Here is a 25,182-nt window from a genome sequence, read left to right on the forward strand (position 1 = left end):
CTGGAGGAAAGAACAAAGAGGGTGAGGAACCTGCAGACCCAAAGAGGCTTCAGGGCCATGTCTACCAACTGTAAGGCGTGGGCCTGTTTGGGTCCTGAACTGGCCTGAAATGAACAAACCAACCAGGAAACACTCACTTAGGAGGCAATCATGGAAATGCAAATACTGACTGGATACCTCACAATATTAATAAATTACTGGAATTTTTTCAGATGTGGTTATGGTTTTGAGCTTATATCTGAAAAAGAGCTCTTGCAGAGGTACATACACAAAAATTCATAGATGAAATTATGTGGTGTCTGGAATTTGCTTTAAAAAAATTCATTTTTTTGTAGGGGGAGGGCAAGTGGAATAAATGAAATAATATTGATCATTTGCAGATAATTGCTGAAGCTCAATGATGGGCATGTGGAGGTTCATTATCCTATTATTTTTACTTCTGTGCATGTTTGAAATTTTCCTCAATAAGAAGTAAAACAAATAAATAAAAGAGCATCCTGGTTCCCCAGCCCTCTGTATAAAGTCCACGCTTGTAATGTGGGTGTGTCACTTTCTCCCTGCAGCTGTGCCAGCTCCCTCCATGCACCTCTACTTCCTACTCTCTAGGATTGCTGAGAGCTTCTGGGCAGCTCCCCCCACTGCCTTGTGCTTTCTCCCTTTAACCTTTATTTATTGTTATCTTTCCAATAGGCAAGCATTCACATGGCTCAGAACGCAGCACTGCACAGTAACGACTCTCCCTTCCTCCTCGTCCCCAACATGTAGAGTCTTTGTTTCTTGTTTCTCCTTCTAGAGATTTTACGCATATGTGAGCAAACAGAAATAGACCCTCATTCTCTGTCTCCCCCTCCCGTTTTACACAAAAAGTAGCTTGATGACACGCTACTCTGCGCCTCACTTTCTCGCTATATTCTGGAAAGCTTTCCGGATTTGTCCACTGTGAACATCTTCTTATGCAGAGAAGATGAAACCTCTTATGTAGGGATCTCCTAAGAGAGGTCTCTGTGAGACCTTGATATGGTTTGGCTATGTCCCCACCCAAAATCTCATCTTGAATTGTAATCCCTGTGTGTCAAGGGCAGGACCAGGTGGAGGTAATCAGATCATGGGTGCGGTCTCCCCCATGCTGTTCTTGTGATAGTGAGTGAGTCTCACGAGGTATGATGGTTTTTATAAGCATCTGGCATTTCCCCTGCTGGCACTCATTCTCTCTCCTGCTGCCCTGTGAAGAAGAGCCTTTCTTCATTATTGTAAGTTTCCTGAGGCCTCCCCAGCCATGCAGAACTGTGAGTCAATTAAACCTGCTTTCTTTGTAAATTACCCAGTGTCAGGTATTCGTCAGAGCAGTGTGAGAACGGACTGATACAGACCTCTTATGCAGTTGCACAACATTGCGTCGTGTGGCTGCACTGTGTTGCATTTACCCCCTCTCCCGTCGATGGGCAGTTAGGTCACGGCCAATCCTTCTTTCCAACAGTGCTGTAAGGAACAACCACGTGCTCACATCGTTTCTGGTGCTTTCTCTTTAACTCCCCCCACCTACTGCCCCTCCCCCACCAACTTTTGCCCCTCCAATTCCTATTTACCCTTCAGGTCTTGAATTAGATACCACTTTATCTGGGACACATTCTCAGATTGGCGATAAAGAGGTGGATGTTAAGAACAAAGCTCCAGGCTGGGCGCAGTGGCTCACACCTGTAATTTCAGCACTTTGGGAGGCCAAGGTGGGCAGATAGCTTGAGCCCAGGAGTTTGAGACCAACCTGGGCAACACATAGACCCCAGTCTCTACAAAAAATACAAAAATTAGCTGGGCATGGTACAAAAATTAGCCGGGCATGGTGGCACACACCTGTAGTCCCAGCTACTCAGAAGGCTGAGGTGGGAAGATCACCTGAGCCCAGGAGATCCAGGCTTTGTACCATTGCACTCCATTGAACCATTGCACCATTGCACTCCAGCCTGGGTGACAATCAAGACCCTGTTTTGAAATAAATAAATAAAGACTGCAGAGTCAGGGTGGAGCTTGACCCTTGTCTCTTCAACTTAAGAGGAAAATTACTTCACTCCTCTGAAGCTATTTTCTCTCTGGAAAATGCACATGATAACATCTCTCCCATTGGGTTGCTTTGAGGATTATATGAGATAATACATGTGTATAGTCTTAGAACACCACTGGGACCATAGTAGATGCCAAATAAATGATGCTATCATCATCATCATCATCATCATCATCATCATCTGATGACCTTTTCCTTTGAATGCCTTCTCCAGCCTTCAAAATACAAATCATTGTTAAGGCCTAAGTTACATGCTTCTCAACCCATTTCTCCCTAATCCATTCAACGGAAAATTAATTTCTCCTTTTTCCATACCCCTGCAGTATCCAAATGGAACAGCCAGGAATTTTTTGGCTGCAAGTAACAGAAAACCTGCCCAACAGTGGCTTCATAATGTCTGGAGTTATTTCCCTCATATATTAAGAAGTTGGGAGATGGGCAGCTACAGGCATTGATTCAACTGCCCATGGAGTCATTGAAGACCAATGCCTTCTCCTCCATCATCCTCATAGTGTTGCTTATTGGTCTTTAAAACTGTTACCTTTTAATTACAATGTGGCTTCTGCGGCTCCAGCCATTATTATACAACTTTCAAAGCCAGGAGGCAGGGATGGCTGCAATAATGTCTTTCCCAAAAACCCTCTGGGACATTTCCAGCATCTAGAACTGGATCTCAAGCTCCCCTCTCCAAGACTGGGACTTCCTTCTCTGAAATCTAGAGATCTCAACTTCCTGCCCGAGTAGGATCAGGATTCTGAGTTCTGTCAGCAGGAAGGGAAGAATGCCTGGGAAGGTCACCGTGGTGTCTGCCACATTCAGACATTCAAAGTCAGGCTCCTGTACCTCTCTTTGGACAATGATAGTTTTCTACCTTTTATTATAGTTCTATTTCCTTTGCTAAACTGTGGGCTTGAATCCATTTCCAAGTATGTCCATATGCCCCCAAGTGCCAAGCACAGCATCTGTACACAGTAAGAGCTCAGCCAGCATTTGTGACTCTAGGGATGAATGGACAATCTCAAAGACACCATCTGATTCTAGCAGACAAGGATTCTGATTCAAGAAGCTCCCTGGGAAATCTGAGTTATCTGTGTGCCAGTGACACGGCCCTAAGATGCGCACCTTATACTCCCACCCCCAGGGGCTTTGAGTGTCTTATTGTGGCTGTGACAGTGAAAATCAAACCCCTCCCTCATCTCTCTCCCATTCCTCTTTCTTGTACTTATCTCCTATACCCTCTTAGGGAACCCTAGGATTTTATCTCCATGCCTGTGTGTGTTTAGGTTAACTGGATCATGGAGGATGAGTCACCTGTCAGACGTACTTGGAGAAAAGGAAATTTTGCCTGCAAAGCTCTGATTGTATCATGAGCACGCTGCCTGCAGATGAGAGAGACCAGGCTGTTTATTGCTTCTGGGAGGCACCAGAGTCCAATCGGCATGTGAGTGAGTCACTTTTCAGAGGCTGGATCAATGGACAGCTCCCCGGCTGCAGGAGCTGAGCCTGCCCCACCTCCCAAGAGTGCTGTTGGGATGTGAGCTGGCAGTGAAGTTACTACCTTGACCTCCAAACTCCCAGCTGCTTAAGAAGCCTTTATCACATCAAATAGTGCTGCATCCCCTCAAGGTGGTAAATGAGGTGGCTGGTGGGGTGGCCAGGCTCAGTGTCTGTGTCTCAGTTGCAAATGACGCTGGCCAGGGGACAATGAACGAAGTGAAGATACAGATGGAGGGATGAAAGGGTCCATTTGGCCGTGGTCCCCCTCCCTTTCATTCTTAAGAATCAGGAAGTGGGCAGCAGTGGGTGATTCATTTTGGGGAGTGGAGTATAGCTGGTGGCCACATTACAAGTGGCCAACACTCAGGATATCAAAGCATAATAAAATACAATAAACACACTGGGTGTGGTGTCTCATGCCTGCAATCCCAGCACTTTGGAAGGCCGAGGCGGGTGAATCACTTGGTCAGGAGTTCCAGACTAGCCTGGCCAACATGGTAAAACCCTGTCTCTACTAAAAATACAAAAATTAGCCTGGCACGGTGGCAGGCGCCTATAATCCCAGCTACTTGGGAGGCTGATGCAGGAGAATCACTTGAACCCAGAGGGAGTGGAGATTGCAGCGAGCCAAGATTGCGCCATTGCACTCCAGCCTGGGCAACAGAGTAAGACTCCGCCTCAAAAATAAATAAATAAATAAATAAATAAATAAATAAATAAATAAACAAACACTAAAATGAAATGCAACGCAGCCAGGGCTGCTTGTGGGGTGCCAGTAACTGGAGGGGTTTTTTTTGTTTTTTGTTTTTTGTTTTTTTTTGAGACAGAGTCTTGCTTTGTTGCCCAGGCTGGAGTACAATGAGGCAGTCCTGGCTCACTGCAACTTCTGCCTCCTGGGTTCAAGTGACACTCCTGCCTCAGCCTCCCAAGTAGCTGGGATTACAGGCACCCGCCACCATGCCCAGCTAAGTTTTTTGTATTTTTAATAGAGACGGGGTTTCACCAGGTTAACCAGGCTGGTCTCGAACTCCTGACCTCAGGTGATCCACTCACCTTAGCCTCCCAAAGTGCTGGGATTAGAGGCGTGAGCCACCATGCCTAGCCCAGTTACTGGAGGGAGTAAGCAGGGGGAGTGATCTTCCTTCCTTCAGCATCACTAGACAGCTGGTGCGACCGTGTCTCGCTTGAGTCCCAGAAGAACAGTGAGCACTGGAGTCCTGGTTTCTGTCTGACTCATTTTACGAACTGCTTTGTGTATGGGACCATTTGACCCTCTGCCCTTGGCTAAGTCCAGCAAAACACTTTACCTGGCTGTAGAGGACCCCCCTTTAGGGCAGCTGGCCACTCTCCTTCAGCGCTGACCCTTCCCTCTGTGGCCCAGTGATACCTGCCTGCCACACAGGTAAGCTAAGGTGTGTGGAGTGGTTTCTATAGACCTGATGGGACTGGGGCTTGTCAGTGGGGCTCTGTAACCCAGGGTCATTCAGGGCTGCCTGCGACCCCACCCACGGAGGAAGTTCTGGTACTATTAGGCACGCAGCAGTGTCCTCCTGGGGCTTGGCGTGAGCTCCCTCAAGGGTCTCTCTTAGGCCCCAAGCCCAGGCCAGTGGGAAAGAAAGGAACTGCTTTCTTTTTTTTTTTTTTTGGAAACGGAGTTTTGCTTTTGTTGCCGAGGCTGGAGTGCAGTGGTGCAATCTTGGCTCACTGAAACCTCTGTCTCCCGGGTTTAAGTGATTCTCCTGCCTCAGCCTGGCTAAGTTTTTTCTATTTAGTAGAGACGGGGTTTCACCATGAAGATCAGGCTGGTTGTGAACTGCTGACTTCAGGTGATCCACCCACCTTGGCCTCCCAAAGTGCTGGGATTACAGACATGAGCCACTATACCTGGCCAAGAACTCCTTTTTGAGTCTTCTTCTGATGTCTGGGCTCCACCCTTGTGGGAGACTCCCAGCTAAGCCCAGGGCCCAGGGCTCATAGGGCCCTGCTGTTGTTCCAGCTACAGGTGGCAGGAGGGCTGGGTTTCCCATGCCTTTAGAGTCCCACACATCTAGGGTTTCTCTGTCTATGTTGTGGACTCCGTGGGGGCTCCGGGTCTCACTGGGCAACACGGTCGATGTGTAATACATATGTGTTGAATTGACATTAAATTCAGCCAGGTATAATGCCCAGAAAGACAAATACTGCATGTTCTCACTCCTATATGGGGGCTCAGAAGGTGGATCTCACAGAGGAAGTGAATGGAGTGCTGGCTACCAGAGGCTGGGAAGGGTAGGAGGGAGAAGGGATGGAGAGGTTGGTTCATGGATACAAGCATACAGTTAGATAGAAGGAATAAGCTCTAGTGTTTGACAGCACAGTCGGTGACTACAGTTATCAGTAATAATGCATTGTATATTTCACAATTACCTAGAACAGAAAATTTGGAATGTCCTCAACACAAAGGAATGATACATGTTTGAGGTGATGGAAATCCCAGTTACCCTGACACAATCATTACCCATTGTATGCATGTATCCAAATATCATGTGGACCCCATAATATGATTATGTATCAATCAAAATTGTTAGTCAGGTATAGTATGGCAGTTCCTTAAAAAAGTAAACATAGAATCACAACATGACCCAACAATTCCACTTCTGGGTATATGCCCAAAAGAATTGAAAGCAGGGACTTGAACAGACATTTGTACACCAATATTCATAGCTGTATTATTCAAAATAGCAAAAAGATGGGACAAGCCAAATGTTCATTAACAGTTAAATATGTAAACAAGATGCAGTATACCCATACATAAACCAGGAATAAAATTCTAAGCCCCCTAACCAACTGAATGGACCTCCTCTTGGCCAAGGGCATTCCAAAGTTAATCTGAGGCCAGGCGCAGTGGCTTACACCAGTAATCCAAACACTTTGGGAATTCAAGGCGGGTGGATCACCTGAGGTCAGGAGTTCGAGACCAGCCTAGCCAACACAGTAAAACCCCGTCTCTACTAAAAAATACAAACATTAGCTGGGCATGGTGGCAGGCACCTGTAATCCCAGCTACTTGAGAGGCTGAGGCAGGAGAATCGCTTGAACCTGGGAGGCAGAGGTTGCAGTGAGCCGAGATTGCACCACTGCACTCCAGCCTGGGCAACAGAGTGAGACTCTGTCTCAAAAAACAACAACAAAAACAAAATTTTTGTTTGGCGGTCCAGCCATGATGGGAATAAGGGGTCAGGCATGCCTCCTTTTACCCTCCCCACTTTGAAATTCACGCATAACTGACCAATATTAACATTAAAACAGAGACCTTAAGAGAATTTATGCTTTCTGAAGCCTGCTACGTGGAGGCTTCATCTGCATAATAAAATCCTTGGTCTCCACAACCCACAACCCCTAATTTTAACCCATGCACTCCCCTTCTATGGATTCCAGATCTTTAGATTAAACTCTTTCAACCAACTGCCAGTCAGAAAATCTTTGAATCCACCTATGACCTGGAAGCCTCCTGAGGCTGTAATCATGGGCATGTCCTTAACCCTGGCAAAATGGACTTCTAAACTGATTGAGACTTGTCTCAGATACTTAGGGTTTACACATACAATGGAATATCATTCCACTTTATAAAGGAAGAAATTTTTAAAGGAAGAAAAAAGAAAAAGGAACAAAATTTTGACACGTGCTACAATATGGCTGAACCTTAAGGACTTTGTGCTAAGTGAAATAAGCCAGTCACAAAAGAACAAATGGTAAATGTGTCATTTCACTTATACGAGGTACCTAAAGTAGTCAGATTGATGGAGACAGAGAGTAAAACAGTAACTGTCAGGGGCTGGGGGAGGACGGGAAAGGGAGTTACTGTTTAATGGGTACAGTTTCCATTTGGGAAGATGAAAAATGTTCTGGAAATGCATGGTGGTGATGGTCCCACAACAATGTTAATGCACTTAATGGCACTGAACTGTACACATAAAAGGGATTAAAATGGTAAATATTGTGTTATACATATTTCACCACAATTGAAAGCATACATTAATTGTAATTAATTTTAGCCTGGTAATCTCTCAATGTCACCTTGTTTTGGTGCTGCTCTATGTAGATTGTTCAACATGACACAAAGTATGACTGGAAAAGATCAATCTTGCTGACATTTACTCGGGCTTAAGATAGGGCTCAAGGGCCTTGCTATTTTGGTCTTGTGCAAACTGCTGCAGTCCACCTACTGGCTGGATGCCCTCACTGCAGGCAAAGCACCAGGACTTCTTACAATACCACCCATGGACCCAAGTGGGACGTGGTGGCCTTGTGGTAAGCTGTGACAGGAGTGCACAAGGATCTCCCGGCTTCTTGGCTGGCATCGCCGGCCCAGAGATGTGAGGTGAAGGGTTTCTTTGCTCTGACTCAGCTCAATCTCCCTGTGCAAAGGGCTTTTGGAAGGACTAGAAAAATCTGCTTCCTTCACCCACTGGGAGCCATATATTCTCTTTGACTTTTGTTTGCAGGAGTAAAACAAACAGACGCTTGGGGAAAACAAACTGAAAAAGGGGGGAGGGGAGGCTGGTGCTGGCTGGCAACCTTGACTCAGCGCTCGGCAGGAGGTCCATTCGGAACAGAAACCCTCACCCTGCGCTTTCCTCACCCAGCCCTGAAATCACAAACAACCCCTTGGCCAGGGTCCTAATGAGCCTCTGACAAACACAGCCCGCCCTTCTGACACAGAAAACACAATTAGACATGCACAAGTGGCCTGTGAAATGCCACGCCGGGCACTTGAGCTCTCCATGAATGCCACCCCCTGTACCCTGGGCCTTCTCGGAAAGAACATCGCTAGGGCTCCTTATGGGTGGTAATGGCTAATAACACAGAGAGAACACCATGTTTTGGTGTCAGGCCTTTGGCCAGGACGGTGAGAGAGGGGTGTGTGTGTGTGTGTGTGTGTGTGTGTGTAGTGATGGTAGTGGGTGATATCTATTTCCATTTTTCCATCATAAAGGAATTGAAGTCCTATAGCGTGTCAGCAATGCCAATATTTCAGGGTGAAATAAACAAGTAAAATGTGGGAGCATTCAGATGAGCTCCAGGAGCCTGTGACGTTGGGAAAATCACCGACTGCTGGGGCCTCGGTCTTCTCATCTGTAAAATGAGGATAATAATAGAAACCACCTTCCATTCATGGTGATTGAGTGAGCTGTCGCAGGTAAAGCACTCAGCCTCAGGCTTGGTACATAGTTAGGACTCATTAAACATTGGCTATTAGTTTAAAAACAAGCGTTATGCGTTTTAGTCCATTTAAGGAGTCACTTTTGAATATCTGCTTGTAAACTCCCATATGAAGCTGGCTGTGAAAACACAGAAAACACAGTCTTTACGCTCACAGAGCTTGAGGACAACCAGGGTGATAAGAAAACCATCCGGGCAGGGTCAGCTCAGTGCTGGCGCGTTTGGCAGCAACCAGGAGACGGCTGTGGCTTGCTTCGGGTCCGTTTGTTTCTTCTAATTTTTGTTAGCTTTTTTCCTTTGGTGGTGGAGGAAGGACGGTTTCTGTAGGCTGCAGACAGCAGGGTATGGATCATTGGTCTAGTCAGGCTTTAATCAAGTGAAATCTGCTCTTCATTTGTTTGTTACTGCTACAAAGCACATGATTTTCAAGGGATAAGTTGTTAGGATGTTTTTAATTGTGATGATGAAATTCCAGCTCAAGTTAACTTAAGCACAAGTAAACAAGCAAAATTCCAAATAGGGAGTTTACTTTCTTACATAATTTCAGAGAACAAAGATGGGTATCTTGCTAGCTTCAGTCATAGCTGGACCTAGGTACTCAAATCTCTCTCTTTCTCTGTCTTCTTTCTTCATTGTCTGATAGCTTCAGGCATACACGGTAAACCCTCAGCTCATGATTTCAGAGTAAGAGAGAGCCTCCTCTTGGATCAACGACTGTAGGCAGGGAAATGGGGCACCACAGTTGGCCAGACATGGGTCACACGCCCCCAAAGCCAGGGGATAGGTTGACCAGCATCTCCACAGGACCCACATGGAGCAGATGGGATGCAAGGCTGACACACTGTCAGTGAGACTCTGTGGATAGAAAGCATGAGTAGGCACCAAACATTCCAGGTAAGCAGCGAACGCAGACTTCCTCCTTGCATCTCACCCAACTGTGCTTAAAATGGCTTGTCTGGCACACTTTGAGGGGTCAGCCTACTTCCTTACATTCAAAAGGTGAAGAATTTCTAACTCTTTGTTCTTGAATCAAACCCAGTGAGTGAAGACTAAGTGTTCCAGATGGGCCAACCACGCAGAAGCATGGTGGCAGCTCTGAGATGCCGCCCAGTGAGCCCCAGTGGTCACATCCTGGAGAGTCCCCTCTTCACTGACTAGGACCCATCTGGCAACCAGTAGGACTGCAGAAATGATGTCCAAGGTTAGGCCATAAAAGACATGGTTCCTGCCTTGCTCTCCTTGAATCACTTACTCGGGAGCAGCCAGCTGCCATATTGTAAGGACACTCAAGCAGCTCTGTGGAGGAGTCCATGTGGTGGGAAACTGAGGCCTCCCACCAACAGCTAGCACCAACCTGCCAGGCAGGTGGGTGCACCACCTCAGAGGTAAATCCTCCAGCCCCAGTTGAGCCTCCAATGACACAGCCCCAGCTGACATCCTGACTTGCAACCCCATGAAATCCCTGAGCTAGAACCACCCAGCTAAGCCACTCCTGAATTCCTGACCCACAGAAACTATGAAATAATAAATGTTCATTGTCATTTCAAGCCACTAAGTTTTGGGGTCATTTGTTACACAGCAGTAGACATCTGATACAGGCATACTATGGTCCCTTCCTCCCTTCCCAGGGACAGAGTCACTTTGGAAAGCTTCCTTGGATCATTTTCAAAGCACTTCTCAATAACTCTCTTAGTTCTTGTTACAAAGTTTCAGTTTCACAAATGGACTCCTACTGATATCACAGGCTGCTCCCACCCTCAACAGTGAGTTTGCTGACAAAACAAAAATCAGGGACTGGGTGCAGCGGCTCATGTCTGTAATCCCAGCACTTTGGGAGGCCAAGACGGGCAGATCACCTGAGGTCAGGAGTTCGAGACCAGCCCGACCAACATGGAGAAACCTCATCTCTACTAAAAATACAAAATTAGCCAGACATGGTGGCGCATGCCTGTAATCCCAGCTACTCAGGAGGCTGAGGCAGGAGAATCGTTTGAACCCGGGCAGCAGAGGTTGCGGTGAGCCGAGATCATGCTACTGCACTCCAGCCTGGGCAACAGAGTGAAAAAACAAAAAAATCAGGTTTCCACTGCATTTACTTCCCTCTCTCGTACTGGGTATGGAGGTAGTTGAAATTCTAACAGGAAGGATGCCTTCAAAATTCTGCCAGTCTCCCTCCTTGTTACTGTGTATGACGTGGTATGACATACTATCACAGTACTGCAAAGTCATTGATAACATGTGGTAGGGGTGCCCTGGGTTCTGAAGCCCCACCAGGTCCTGCAGGCAGTCTTCTGGCTGTAGTAGCGCCTCCCTGGGAGATGAGCTAGAATTCAAGGAAGTCTGATCCTAGGCTGTTTGCATCAAGTGAGGACTCAGGGAAGAGATGGCTCCTGAGCACACCCTTCAATGCTCCCCTCCCCTAAGGTGACTGGGACATACCCCACACATACGCCACCTGGGTCCCCTGCTGTTGCAAAGCAGTTTCCCTCCTCTCCTACAAGCCCTCAGTCACGTAGGTGCCAGCACCTGGGCCCCTCCCACAGAGAGCCTTGTGCTGGGCACCTTTCTGATCCTATGGCATGTGCTTTTCTTCCCCTGCCAGGATCCAGATGTTATCATTCCCCAGAAGCTCAAACTACATCTCCCTGCTCTCCCATCGTTGAACTCCAATCACGGAAAGAAAGCCATACAAACCAGTGCTCCTCAGTGTACCAGCCAGGACTTTGCAAGTGACAGAAAGTCCCGCACACAGGCTCCAGACCATCCTCAGGTCTCTGCTTCCTCCGCATGCTGGATTTGTTTGGGTTGGTCCCCAGCTGCCCTGTGAGGCAAGGCAGGCCTTTATACTCACTTGCCGTATCAGGTCCCACCTGCCTCTGCAGAAAAATTTTAGGCTCCTCAAGGTCAGGGTCCACTTCTACTCCTCCTAATAGAGTATAAATAGAAACAGTCCCCTCATCCTGTCTCTGCTCGTATAACCTCTGTGACAGGACGCTCACTACTTGCAGAAGTAATTCTTTTTGTGGAGTTGGTCTCCGCCCCTCTGTGACTGCCACCCATTGGGCCAGTTCTGCCTAATAGCAAAGAACGCTGTTCATCAATCTTCTTCCTTCCCTTTTGCCCATAAGTCACCGATGGATGGACTGGACCCATGGGTAACGTCTATGGATGACGCTGTGTCTTCCTTCCACAGGGCATGAAGCTCCTCCACCCTGCATCAGGCACATGCCTACTTTTGGGGAAAGTCCCGCCATCTCATTTTCCCTTGCCTAAAATAGCTACTTCCTTTTTGGGGAATGCAGCGTGGTGGGGAGCAATGAAAGGGATGAGGTAAGTTGTCCACAGATGCCTGGTTTGGAATCATTCCTGGAAAGGTCAGCGTTTTCATCAGCCAAACAGGAGGCAGGGCATTTCCGGCTGGTCATTAACCGAGGCAAACAGCGTGGTGGGGAAAGTCAAAGCCACAGCCAACCACAAACAAACAAGTCATGTATCCTCGGTGGAGTTGACTTTCTTCTAAAGGAATGTGTGGTTGTTTGCAGATAATAGCAAATCCATTTCACGTCAGATCAGGATGACAGACAGCCAGAGGCTGCTGGGGTCACATGAAATCGCTCTTTTATGGTAATAAATTGTTTCCTTTTCATGGTTGCATGAGCAATCTGAAGTTTTATTTTGAGGTGTCAGCTGCCCTCAGGGACACCTGCCGCAGGTGGGATCTTGGGTCCTGGCCACCATATGTGAGAGAGCGGACCCTGGCTGAGTCACTCAGCTGTGGTTGCATCACCCCCGTCGCTGCCCCACTCCTCAGCCCCACGCAGGCCGGCAGGGGAGGCCTCTTCTCCCCCACGGGGTCTCCCTTTCTTCCTCTCACGCCGACCATTGGAAACAGTGGCTTGTGTTTGCCACAGTGCCGAGGGCTCTCAGACTTCACAGCTGAGGAAGTGACAAGATTTGTTGGCAGCCACTTAAAATTACCAGTTCCCCAGCTGGTCTCACTGTCCCTGTGCTGGTGGCCCTGCTGACTTGGGGCCTGGCTAGAGGGAGGTGGGCCTTCTGTGCCTCACCTGGGCCATCCCCACCATCTGGTGAGGTTGGGTTACATCCAGCCAGGAGGCAGCTGGCAGGGCCCCGTGGCTTGTCTGAGGACCCAAGGGGGAACTTATCAGACGACAAGGGAGAGAGGGGACTGAGGGGTGACATGTAAGAGGGAGGGCGCTAGGAGAGTGTACATGCTTCTTAAAAGGTCATGGATTCTACTGGAATTCCCAACCAAACTTCAGGATTGGGACGCACCCTTCTTAGGAAGAGGCTAGAGGCTCAGGCCAGCTTGGCTCATCCCTGGCCTACAGGCCTTGCTCCTGAGCACAGGGCAGGGGCTGCTGGCCCTGGTTCAGAACGGGATCTGAAGGCTGCCTGGAGAGAACGGGCGTCTGGATCAGGATCACCAGGATGGGACCTGAATATTTCCCACAGTCACCAGACATGTTGCTCAGAGGGAGGTTCCTGGCCAGCAGCTCTGTTGGCATCACCTGGGAGCTTATTGAAAATGCAGAATCTTGAGCTCTGCCCAGACTTACTCCATCAGAATGTGCATGGTAAATGATCCCCGCTGACCTGGGCACTGGGGTTCGAGGACCTCGGCCCTGCCAAATCTGAAATCCAGAGCTAGGCCAAAGTACACTTGTGGAATCAGGATGCTGAATCTAAGTTGAATGCAGAAGCATCCTTTGAGCAAAAGTAGTGGAGTGGGCTGAAGTATGACCCTCTCAAAAGATGTCTATATCTCAGAAACGCAGAATGTGACCTTATTTGGAAACAGGGTCTTTGTAGATACAATGAAAAATCTTGAGGTGAAATCACCCTGAATTATCCAAGTGGGTCCCAAATCCAATGACAAGTGTCCTTGTAAGAGAAGAGGAGAAGACATAGAGACACAGGCAAGAAGGTCACGTGAAGACAGAGACAGAGATTGGAGTGATGCGGCCACAAGCCAAGAAACGCCTGGAGCCACCAGAAGCTGGAGGAGGCAGGAAAGATCCTCCCCTCAAGCTTTTAGAGTGCATACCCCTGCAGAAACCTTGGTTTTGGACTTCTGGCTTCCAGAACAGTGAGACATTACATTTGTGTTGTTGTGAGCCAGCAAGTTTGTGGTAATGATTACAGCAACCACAGGAAACTAAAGCAGGTAGCCTTTTCAGACTCTGCAGAGGAAAAAAAAGCATGGCCAAAGTTACCCAAGAAAGATTTGATGAACTCACCAGTCCCCAGTCACAGCAATCTTAGCTTTGTTCCCAGAATTAGCTGACTTCCTCCACCCCATTTCCTTACTCCTTTTTAATGCTCCGTTAAACCCAAAGACAGTTGAGACCTGGTCCTGCATGGCTGGCTGATCACCAGACCGTCAAAAGCTGCCGGCTCCTTCATGCTCCCAAACATGACTATTTTATTTACTCCTAACTTCACCTTGTTTGGAAATTATTTAAAGCAGTTTCAGTGGAGTGAAACTGAGTCATATTTTAACTGCTTAAGTACCACTTAAAAACAGACTTTATGATTTCACTTGGATCAAGAAACAGAAGAAGGAAACAAAAGAAAAAAGAAAAGAAAAGAAACAAAAGAAAAAAGAATAAAAACAGATGTCAACAAGTCCTTTGGCAAATGATCCCACAATGGCTTCATTTTCTGAGCTTAGATGGCGCTAGATAAGGTTAATTTAAAAGGAGGTATCCTAGTACCAGATTCAAATGGACAGAAACTCGAAGTTTCTGGGGTCATTTTCCTTTTAGAAAGTTTTTAGGATTCAAAGATAAAGATTCAGGGGAGTGGTTCTCAACTTTGACTCACACTAGAATAATTTGGGGAGCTTAAAAAGAACAGCCACATTCCAGACTCTCCCCAGATCAGGGAAATCAGAATCTTGCGGGGTAGAGCCCACCCTGGGGCTCCATGGAACCCCCCAGCCAGACCCTGCACGCAACTCCACACTGACTCCCACATGCTGCAGGGTGTAGTGTGGTCACGTGCCCAGGGCTGGCCAATCAGATGTGCTCACCCTGAGCTCACCTGTGAAGGGGCAGGCACCATCCGGGATCCATTCTGCCAGGTGTGGTCAGGGCTCCCAGGCAGTGCTGGTGTGGACAGTGGTGGGATAGCTGTGGGCTGGCACCCCATTGTACAGATGAGGACACAACTCAGAGGGACCCAGAGAGTTGTCCAAAGTCCCATAACTAAGGACTGGCAGAGCTGGGATTTGAGTCCAGCCCCTCTGGCTGCAACGCCTGCCACCTTTCCTCCCTTGAACCAGCTCTGTGCCTTAATTAGGGGCAGTGTTGGCGGGGCGCGGTGGTTCATGCCTGTAATCCCAGCACTTTGGGAGCCTGAAGCGGGCGGATCACCTGAGGTCAGGAGTTCGAGATCAGCCTGGACAACATGGTGAAACCCCATCTCTACCAAAAATACAAAAATTAGCTGGGTGTGGTGACAGGCGCCTGTAATCCCAGCTACCCGGGAAGCTGAGGCAGGAGAATCGCTTGAACCCAGGAGGTGGAAGGTGCAGTCAGCTGAGATGGTGCCATGGCACTCTAGCCTCGGTGACAAGAGAGAAACTCCGTCTCAAAAAAAAAAAAAAAAGAAAAGAAAAGAAAAGGAAAGAAAAAGAATTAGGGGCAGTATTCTGGACTCTGGCTCTCAGGCCTAGCTCTCTGACTCTCCCAGCGCATCCATGAACAACCAAACACGCCTCCTGCTTTTTTTCAAAGTTAACTTTGTCATTGAAGTATCAGATACATCAGAAAAGATCACAGATCCTAAGTGTGGAGCTCAATGAATTTTGACAAAGCAAACCCACTCATTTGTAATCAGAACCCAGACCAAGAAACAGAACAGGGCCAGCACCCTGGAGACTCTCTCAGGGTCTCTTGACTGGTTCTGCCTGTTTTTGAGCTTTGTAGTAACAGCATGATATAGTGAGAGCACACTCTTTTCGTGTCTGGCTTCTTTGATTCAGTGTGGGTGAGAGTCATCCATGCTGCGGTACGTAGCTGAGGTTTCTCCATCCTCCATGTTGTCTGGTGTGAAGGGCCATAGCCGGCTTACCTGTTCTATTGTGAATGGGCATTTGATGTTTGAATGGTGCTGCTAGGAATATTCTATTCTTGTGCCTGTCTTTTGGCACCAGTGTGCACCCAATACTCTCTTAAGAAATGCTTTTTTTGCTGAATTGAGCAGAGTTGGTCTCTGTTGCTTACAGCCAAGCACCTTGGTTGATGCCATTTATAAGCAATACTATTGTTCCCACTTTACAGAGGAGGAAACTGAGGTTCAGAGAGAGGTTCAGCCACAGGCCAGGCCTTAGTTATAAGGCCATGTCACTAAAAAGTAGCAGAGCCGGGATTTGATCAGAGCTGCCCTCTTAACCACTAGTTAAAGCACACAAGTTCATCTCCGCCCCTTAGACCTGCCTCATGCCGTACAGTGGTTTAACAGGTAATACCCACCCCTTGATGGAAATGGCTGGGGCGGGGGACTGAGAGCTGCACTGATGGTGCTGTCCTGGGCAGGGCTTGGGATGTTGCCAGTGCGCAGGAGCCCTGAGAGGAGGATCAGTCCCTTCCAAGAGGGCTATGAGGGAGGGGGAAGCCTCCTGGGCTGCCACTGTGCCTGGCATCAGCCCTTCCCGAGGGAGGCTCCTCCCTGAGGGCAGGGGAGCTTCCTTTTGGAGGAGAGGGCAGGTTCCTTGACTGGGCAGAGCGGTGGTCTGGGCATTGCTGAAGCGGCCAGTGGAGACAGGGATCCCAGCCTTGAGATTCACCCACTGTCTCCCACGGGAATCCTAAGTATGAAAACGATGCTTCTGACTGACCGTCTGGCAGCCTCTGGTGAGGAGCTGTCCCTACCCACTCACCTCTGCAAATAGCAGAATGGCATATGGTGGCAGAAGGAAGGGTCCAGAAGGTAGTTCTTCCGTGGAATGACCCATGTGATGGGCTGCTCCGTGACGCATTGGAGTGGGGATCATTTCCTTGCAGTGGAGGAGTGGGTCAGAGGCCGGGCTTGTCACATGGGAGTCCCTCCTGGGGATGGACCACCGCCAGATCCCTCTGTAAACAGCATTTGCATCAGATTCACTGCTCCAGAAAGTGGGGATCAGGGTCCCTGAAGCCAAGGAGAAGGCATAGAAGAGGCCAGAGGTGACTGGCAGCATGTTTGACAGGATGCATAAATCTTGTTAAATGGGAGAGAAGCCAAACACGCTGGCTGAGTATGGCAATTTAGACCTTCCTAGGTCATTCCCTGCGGGGGCTGCAGGCCTCAGTGTGGTTCTGACCTGCAGCAGCTGCAGCAGCATCTAGGAACTTGTTAGACTTACCGGTTTTCAGGTTGCTACTTAATCGGAAATTCTGCAGGTGGGGGCCAGCACTCTGTTTTAATATGCCAAGGGGATTCTAACACATGCTCAAGTTTGAAAGCCACCAGCATAATGCAATATGAAGATGCAATCCCGTCTCACAGATGAGGAAACAGAAGGTCTGAGCCAGTTTTACTCCAAGTTACGCAATTAATAGGAAAGACTTAACAAAATTAGGTGCAGCTGTGAATAACAGAAATTGAACTCCAGAGACCATGAACTAAACAAAAACAAAACAACTTTTAAAAAAATTGTTTATTTTTCCTTCATGGTCCAAGATAACTGCTGAAGCTCCAGCCATTGTGTCCACATTCTAGGCAGTAAAAAGGAGGGAAAGGGCTGGGTGCAGCAGCTCACGCCTGTAATCCCAACACTTTGGGAGGATGAGGCAGGAGGTCAGGAGTTCGAGATCAGCCTGGCCAACACGGTGAAACCCCATCTCTACAAAAAATACCAAACTAGCTGGGCGTAGTGGCATGCACCTGTAATCCCAGCTACTCAGGGGGCTGAGGCAGGAGAATCCCTGGAACCCAGGAGACACAGGTTGCAGTGAGCTGAGATCGTACCACTGAGCTCCAGACTGGTCGACAGAGTGAGACTCTGTCTCAAAACAAAAACAGAAACAAACAAACAAAACAAGTAAAAGGAGGAAGGTCCCACCCTGTCCCTGTAGGCGACACTTCCTAAAATTGTATATATGGCTTCATCTTACATCTCATTGGCCGCAATTTAGTCAATTGCTTCACCTAGCGGAAAGAGAGGCTGGGAGAAGGAAGTCTCATCCTAAGTGACCATGCACACAGGTAAAACTTTGGGTTCTGCTGCTCTAGAAGAGCCTCGATATTGGAGGACAACTAGGCAGCCTCTGCCGCAAGGGTGTATCTGAGAATCAACCCAGGACTTCTAATTTCACCATCTGAAGTTATGTTTTTGTTTAAGTGTTGTCTTTATCTTCCTCTTTTAGAAGTTCCACCAAAAGCAAGCCTTCTTGGAAGACTTCTCCTTCTCCTTTGCTGCTATTTGCTATTGAATATAGAACTTTAAAAATTAAATTAAATACCTAATGTAAGAGAAGCTTGTTCAGAGTCTGGCACATGGAAGGCACTCAGAATGTGGTTGCTGCTACGTATTTAACACAGTCCTTCCTAGCGAGGCCCCTGGAAAGTTTTACCTCTTAGACTCTCAATCCCACTGCCGCCCCCTGCCTGCATGCACAGACTGGCACACAAATCCTGGTCGTTTCATTGGACTTTAAGAATAATCAGTGCTGGCCGGGCACAGTGGCTCACTCCCATAATCTCCGCACTCTGGAAGGCTGAGGTGGGTGGATCACTTGAGGTCAGGAGTTCGAGACCAGCCTAGCCAACATGGTGAAACCCAGTCTCCACCAAAAAACAAACAAAAAAATTAGCCAAGTGTGGTAGCACATACCTGCAGTCCCTAGCTGCTTAGGAGGCTGAGGCAAAAGAATCGCTTGAACCCGGGGGGTGGAGGTTGCAGTGAGCCGAATTTGAGCCACTGTACTCCAACCTGGTTAACAAAGCAGGACTCTCTCTCAAAGAAAGAAAGAAAGAAAGAAAGAAAGAAAGAAAGAAAGAAAGAAAGAAAGAAAGAAAGAAAGAAAAAGAAAGAAAGAAAAGAAAAGAAAAGAAAAAAGAAAAAAAATCAGTGCTGTTTGATTGGGTCTGGAGAATGCAAGCTACAGCTCAGGAAAGCAACTACATTGGGAGAGAAGTCATCTCCTCGTTTCTTGTACAAGCCTGGAAGTAGGCCTTGAGAACAAAGCTGGGCTCAGGCTGCTGTGATGGGATGTCTATCCTAGTGTTTGTCATTTGAGCTTTTCCTTTGTAGGTGCAACCTTCCTGGGTTCCAGGGACTTGGTGCCCTTACTTACGGACCATTGCGTGCCGCCTCCGCCTTGTTGCCAGTGTTCAGGTTTGCGGTTGCCCCTGTGTTGCGTAACTGGGTCAGGCTGGATGGAGCCAGGAGGGCTGTTTGTGTTGGCCGCTTTTCCCTGTCAAGTGTCACACACGAATGCAGCCTCCGAAATCCAATTTAACGTAAATCTTGCCGTTTGGACCAAGGCAAGTGGGCCTTATTCAAATCCGAACAGTCTTTTGTTGAGCTGGGAAACAGACAACAGCTGATGCTGTGTTGTTCAGTTGCAACTGCCCTAATTACAGATAAACACTAATTTCACAGGATTTTTTAGAGTGAAGCAAATCTTTTGAAAGAAGTGTCCTCATTTAAAAACTACAGCTCGAGAGGGCTATAAGGGTTCATTTTATTTACTGATAATGTGGACTGCGTCAATTCCTGAATCTCATTTGTTCGACCTCCCAGGGCTATTGTGAGAAGCAAAATGAATTTCAAATGAGGTAACGTTTGTGGAGGTCCCTAATGAAGAGCAAAGCAATCCAACAGCTACAGTAATATTGTGCCTTCAACGCCCTGCACCTTGCAGCTGCGTCCCATTGACAATGACCTCTGAGCTGTGAGCTCCGGGGCCTCTCCCCTCACTCCGCGGGCTGCTCCCCATGGGTACCTCACCTCCATCTTCCTCTTTCCTTGAATTTGGCTTCTCAACATTTGCTCCGTGGCTCACATGTCACCTTGTCGAGGAAAAGGTGTCCAATCAGTACTTGCCGTGGTGCCCTGCCCTGTGTCTTTCTGAGTTCTTAGTCCCATGAGATAATCTGATGCATTGGTTGGCTTGTTTTTATCTCTCTTCTCCATAGGAGCACCAGCTCCATGAGGGCAGAGACCTTGTCTGTCTTGTTCACACCTGCATCTCCTGTGTCCAGAACAGTGTCTTGTACCTAGCAGAGATGGAGATATGTTGATTGGGAGTTTGGCTTGGGGAGCAAAGGAGAAAGTGAACTGTTAAGAAATTAGGGCATTTAGCATTATCTAAGAACCTGAAGCAGTACCTGGAGTCCCTGGGGTCCCTGAGTACCTGGAGCAGGTGTGTGGGGTGGTACCCAGAGTCCCTGGAATCTCTAAGTACCTGGAGCAGGTGCGTGGAGAGGTACCTGGAGTCCCAGAATCCCTAAGTATCTGGAGTAGGTGTGTGGAGCAGTATCCAGACTCCCTGGAATTCCTAAGTACCTGGAACAGGTGTGTGGAGTGGTACCTGGAGCAGGTGTGTGGCATGGTACCTGGAGTCCCTGGAATCTCTAAGTACCTGGGGCAGGTGTGTGGCGTGGTACCTGGAGTCCCTGGAATCTCTAAGTACCTGGGGCAGGTGTGTGGCGTGGTACCGGGAGTCCCTGGAATCTCTAAGTACCTGGGGCAGGTGTGTGGAGTGGTACCTGGGGCAGGTGTGTGAAGTGGTACCTGGAGCAGGTGTGTAGCATGGTACCTGGAGTCTCTGGAATCTCTGTGTACCTGGAGCAGGTGTGTGGAGTGGTACCTGGAGTCCCAGGATCCCTAAGTACCTGGAGCAGGTGTTATGTGAGAGATTTTGATACCCAAGAAGCTTACAGATTAATATAGTAATTTGCAGTATTCAAATAAGTGCCACTAATGTGTGAGGTGGCAGGTGTTAGGAGCAGAAGGTTATAAATATAGTCGGAGCTGCAGGAGACACACAGTTGTGGACACTGGAGCTATTCTCCTTGGAGAAGGGCATGGAGTTGCACCTCGGTCAGCAGTCTCCTCTGTCACCTCTGGCATTTTGCACCTGCCCTTCCACAGCTTCTACCTGTCGCTGTTGGCTCTGGGCCTTCCCTTTGAGCAGCCGTTTCACAGTGGAGGCCCTGGTGCTGCCTCCACTCGGTCACATACTGCATGGCCACAGCTGGTCAGGGTCCAGGCTGGACACAGCACCAGGTGCTCTGCGAGGTCCATCCTGCAAGACCAGAGCCTGCAAGACCATCAGTGGGCCAGAGGAGGCCATGCAGAGCTGGCACTAGTACTGTGCTTTCATTTTAGTTTAAGATACTCTTTGACTTTTTGTGTGTGTGTGTGTGATGGAGTTTCACTCTGGTTGCCCAGGCTGGAGTGCAATGATACAATCTCAGCTTACCACAATCTCTGCCTCCCGGGTTCAAGTAATTCTCCTGCCTTAGCCTCCCAAGTAGCTGGGATTACAGGCATGCACCACCATGCCCAGCTAATTTTGTATTTTTAATAGAGATGGGGTTTCTCTATGTTGGTCAGGCTGGTCTCGAACTCCCGACCTCAGGTTATCTGCCCAGCTCGGCCTCCCAAAGTGCTGGGATTACAGGTGTGAGCCACTGCGCCCAGCTACTCTTGACATTTTTTAAAAGAATGTTCTCTATCTCATTCTCATCTATAGATCCCTTATGAGAGAAGCCAGGAAACCAGTTCTGAGGATGTCAGTCTGGCTAGTAAAACCCTGAGGGTTCTGTCTTCAAGGATACCTTGACTGTTGTGTTCAAAGAAAGCTTTGAACAACAAATGTAAAAACCCTGCCAAGCCAAGTCCACCGAGTAGCTCATTAAAATGTATTTAGGTTGAGGCTTATTTTTTTAAGCTTACTTTATCAGGAAAAAAAAAAAAAATTGGATTTAGATACTGGGGAAGGCTTCTTGCACAGAGAGGGATGTCCGTTGTCTCAGTTCTATGATCTTGATGCTTAGACAGGCTGCTCACCCCAGCAGGGCAGCGTTGTCCTCATGTCCCAGGGGGCCGCTGCAGAAGGATTATCAACTCTCTCCCTCCTGTCATCACCTCAGACCTTCCCCGCCAGCACCTCCATTCCTGAGGCTCATGTGGGAGAGACAGTGTGGAGAGAAACAGAGAAGAGAACAGGACTTCTTAAACAGCACCAGCAAGAATAGTCTTACAATGAAGTGTGCACCACGGGAGCGCTGCACTGGCTGGCGTGGAGGAGCGCCGTACCAGCTGGCGTGGAGGAGCATGGCGATTTCAAGCTGACCCCTGGCTGCAGCAGCCTGGGTCCAGCCAGCGTTCGCCCCTTTGGCGACGGCGGCAGAGCTCCCTTGTGGGCCCCCAAGGACGCCTGGATGGGCACCCACCCTAACTAAATATTTAGAAATGATGGAATTAGGCCAGGCGGGGTGGCTCATGCCTGTAATCCTAGCACTTTGGGAGGCCGAAGCAGGTGGATCACGAGGTCAGGAGTTCGAAACCAGCCTGACCAACATGGTAAAACCTCATCCCTACTAAAAATATAAAAGTTAGCCGGGTGTGGTGGCAGGTGCCTGTAATCCCAGCTACTCAGGCGGCTGAGGCAGGAGAATCGCTTGAACCCAGGATGCAGATGTTGCAGTGAGCCAAGATCACACCACTGCACTCCATCCTGGGGGACAAGAGCGAGACTCTGTCTCAAAAAAAATAAAATTAAATTAAATTTAAAAAGAGAGAAATGATGGAATTAGACATAGAAGATGCCACCCATGTTTATATAGCATTCTTGGTTTACCTGGACCTCGTAGAAAGCAAAACTGACATGAAGTAAACTGTGTCAGATTACCAGAACTCCAGCTCATCTGCCTTGTTGGTATGAGATAGAAGAGGAAGGGTTACAGACTGTGGTGCCCACCCCCATCACTGCTTCCCTCAGCCATAACAGGATAAGGGAGATCTTGAAGGCATCTTGAAAATTGCTAGGTGATCCAGATTTGTAAAAGATGTCTTTTACTTTGGCCATAGTGGAGTCTGATTCTACAATAGTCTTTTATAAACTTACTGATGGACTTATGCTGCCAGACCCTCAGAATATTTCTCTTAGAAGATGACATCTATGTGTCCTGATGCTTGTTTTATTCATACAAGATTGGATTTGAGACTCACCAGACTGCTTCATCTTTTATCTCAGAGATAGTCAGGGTTGACTTAGTGAGGGCTGACTTCCCTATTCCATAAGGTTTTCATTCTGAAGAATAAAACTTCCCCAGGGCTGGGGGCGGTGGCTCACGCCTGTAATCCAAGCACTTTGGGAGGCCGAGGCAGGCGGATCACCAGGTCAGGAGTTCGAGACCAGTCTGACCAACATGGTAAAACCCCGTCTCTATTAAAAATACCAAAAAATTAGCTGGGTGTGGTGGTGCACACCTGTAATCCCAGCTACTCAGGAGGCTGAAGCAGGAGAATCGCTTGAACCCGAGAGGTGGAGGGTGCAGTGAGCCAAGATCACACCACTGCACTCCAGCCTGGGTGACAGAGTGAGATGCCGGGAAAAAAAAAAAAAAAAAAAAAAAAAACCTCCCCAGGTAGAAGATTTTTCCTTTCTTAAAAAATATAGGGTGGTTTCTTTAAAAACTTTCTTATCTAGAGACAGTTTAATTACAGTTGTATACAGGTTTACGCCTAGGATGTGTTCAGACAGGTGGAACCTGTGTGCTGCTTTTGTCATCCCACACTCATAGTTGCTTCTGTTTATTGCTCCCACTGCTAGCTCATTGTTGAAACTGCTATCTCTTTCTCTTGCACAACTCTCCCAGTGCCTTTTGGCCACTGCAGCTATCTTGGAATGGCATTTTATACATACCTTGTCATCTACTTCTGTCTGCTTTTTCCTCTCCAGTAGAAAGTAAAAGATTTCTTTCAGTTGGTCTTCCTGTTGCAATGACTGTTATTTCTCTTTTTTGGTTAACTTTAAATCAAAATTCAAAATATGTTCATCCAGAGTATAAACTTACATGTCTTGAGTAGCAGGGACAGGAGACATGCTACCCACAAGAGTTCTGGACCTTCCTTTTCATTCTTATCACCACCATCCTTATTATATCATAGCTTGAATATTACAAGAGAGATAGTGTGGGATAGTATCAGTTTTTAAAATATTTTCATTAATTAGCCCCGGTTATTCCACTTTTGTTAATGTCTCTCAAATTGTACAAAGTATGAAAAATTATATGCACAGAGATGTTGTGAGTGACATTACTTTTAGTAGCCCAAATTATAAACCACTTAAAAGTTTGGGGTAAAGATTGGCAAACTTTTTCTACAAAGGGCCAGAAAGTAAACATTTTAGGTGTTTTCTTTTTTCTTTTTGGAGACAGAGTCTCGCTCTGTTGCCCAGGCTGGAGTGCAGTGGCGCAATCTCGGCTCACTGTAACCTCCACCTCCTGGGTTCAAGCGATTCTCCTGCCTCAGCCTCCCTAGTAGCTGGGACTACAGGTGCCTGCCACCACACCAGGCTAATCTGTATTTGTAGAGACAGGGTTTCACCATATTGGCCAGGCTGGTCTCAAACTTCTGACCTTGGGATCTGCCCGCCTCGGCCTCCCAAAGTGCTGGGATTACAGGCATGAGCCACCTCGCCCAGCTATTTTAGGTTTGGAAACCTACTGTCGCTGTCATAACTTGTCAACACTGCTGTGTGAAGCATAAAAGTAGCTATACACAATACATAAACAACATGGGCACGACTTTGTTCCAGTAAAACTTCATTTACAAATGTGGTGCCATAGTTTGCCATCCCTGGGTCTAGGAAATAGTTGATAAACAGATGTATACAAATGATACATAATGTACTTATTAAAAATCAGGGCCGGGCACGGTGGCTCACACCTGTAATCCCAGCACTTTGGGATGCCGAAGTGGACGGATCACGAGGTCAAGAGATTGAGACCATCTGGCCAACATGGAGAAACCCCATCTCTACTAAAAATACAAAAATTAGCCGAGCGTGGTGGCGGGCACCTGCAGTCCCAGCTACTTGGGAGGCTGAGGCAGGAGAATCACTTGAACCTGGGAGGCGGAGGTTGCGGTGAGCAGAGATCACGTCACTGCACTCCAGCCTGGTGACAGAACAAGACTCTGTCTCAGAAAAAAATAATAATAATAAAATTAGTAATTAATATTATTAAAAACATGAACGTATACATTAAGTAAAAATTGCAAGATGCAAAAGTGTATGAGTGGGTGTAATCATGGCTGAAATAACACATCAAACATTTGATAACAAGATGACAAAGTAAATCAAATTACTAACTGTGGTTATAGTGGGATGGTAGGCAGTAAATGGATGACTTTGTCTTTTCTCAATTTTTTTTATCTGTATTACTTTTATAATAAAAAT

General features: G+C 47.6%; 1 pseudogene; it reads left to right on the plus strand.

Annotated features, from left to right (window-relative positions):
* The window catches only part of LOC119620352 (tRNA-splicing endonuclease subunit Sen15-like), a 30,804-nt pseudogene extending 7,894 nt beyond the window's left edge, over window positions 1-22,910 (plus strand).
* Window positions 22,911-25,182: the final 2,272 nt, after the last annotated feature.

This window comes from Chlorocebus sabaeus, chromosome 16, assembly GCF_047675955.1.
Source record: "Chlorocebus sabaeus isolate Y175 chromosome 16, mChlSab1.0.hap1, whole genome shotgun sequence".
Classification (NCBI taxonomy): domain Eukaryota; kingdom Metazoa; phylum Chordata; class Mammalia; order Primates; family Cercopithecidae; genus Chlorocebus; species Chlorocebus sabaeus.